Source organism: Sinocyclocheilus anshuiensis, unplaced genomic scaffold (assembly GCF_001515605.1).
Source record: "Sinocyclocheilus anshuiensis isolate Anshui unplaced genomic scaffold, SAMN03320099.WGS_v1.1 scaffold31, whole genome shotgun sequence".
Lineage (NCBI taxonomy): Eukaryota > Metazoa > Chordata > Actinopteri > Cypriniformes > Cyprinidae > Sinocyclocheilus > Sinocyclocheilus anshuiensis.
The window spans coordinates 234,967-236,234 of NW_015548186.1; positions in this window are offsets into that span (position 1 = coordinate 234,967).

Below are 1,268 nucleotides of genomic sequence, written 5' to 3' on the forward strand. Positions count from 1 at the left end.
AAAATTTTCATATCGGCGGCATATTCGCCGATACCGATATATCGGCGACAGGCTCATATCGGCAGATAATATCGGCAAAACGATATATCGGTCGGGCTCTAATTTTAACAATATATGAGTAAATGTTTAAAATAACAATAAATACATCAAACGTATTTCATTGTTAGTTCATGTTTACTAATGTAGCTAACTAATGTTACCTTGTTGTAAAGTTATCCATCATGATTGTAGTGATTTTCAAATGCAAAATTGGTTTAGTTGTTATGGATTATATATATATATATATATATATATAATTATTATTATTAGACACCATTATGACCCAGACATACTTTAGTGATATTCACCCCCCCCCAATTAAACAAAAATTTTTTTTATTATTCTGGGATGCATGAAGAATAGTATGCAGGAGAAGAAAGTTCGACACTCTTCAGCAATAAAAAATAAAAGAAACCAATATGTTTATATAAAGTCAGCCAATCAGAATCAAGGACCGGAACTCTCCGCTTTATAAAAATATTATAACACTTTACAATGAAATACAATAAAGTTAATACTCATTAATAATACATGAACAATAGTGAGCAATATGTATATAACAGTGAGCAATATGTTTATTGCAGTATATATCAGTCTTTGTTCACATTAGTTAATAAAAATACAAATATTCATTGTTAGTTCCTGTTAGCTCAGGTCCATTAAGTCATTAACAGATACAGCTTTTGATTTTAACTAGAGCCCGACCGATATGGGTTTTTTGGGGCCGATACCGATACCGATATTAGGGTGTAAAAAAAAGGCCGATACCTGAAGAATAGTATGCAGGAGAAGAAAGTTCGACACTCTTCAGCAATAAAAAATAAAAGAAACCAATATGTTTATATAAAGTAAATTGAGTTCAGTAGTATGGTTGCATTGGATCATCAAAGGTCAGCAGCAAAGACACTGGTTAATAAAATGGGATTTTTTATTATTATGTTATTTAACATTTAATTATTGCAGGTTTGCATCATATTTTGAGTTTGCACTGCACTGTTTTTATTCATTTTGAGGAACACTGAATCTGTTTTTGTGCAGGTGAGATGAGTAAATACATGTTCATATTTAATCTAGAACTACAGCAAGCAATCATGCTCACGCAGCATGCACAATGCACTTACTCCCGATTTCTCTCAACATGGCAACACGAGAGCTGTCAGTCAAGACATGGGAACAAAGTAACTGGCGTTACTTATTTGGAAAAGTAATTCAGACATTTCCCTCTAAAT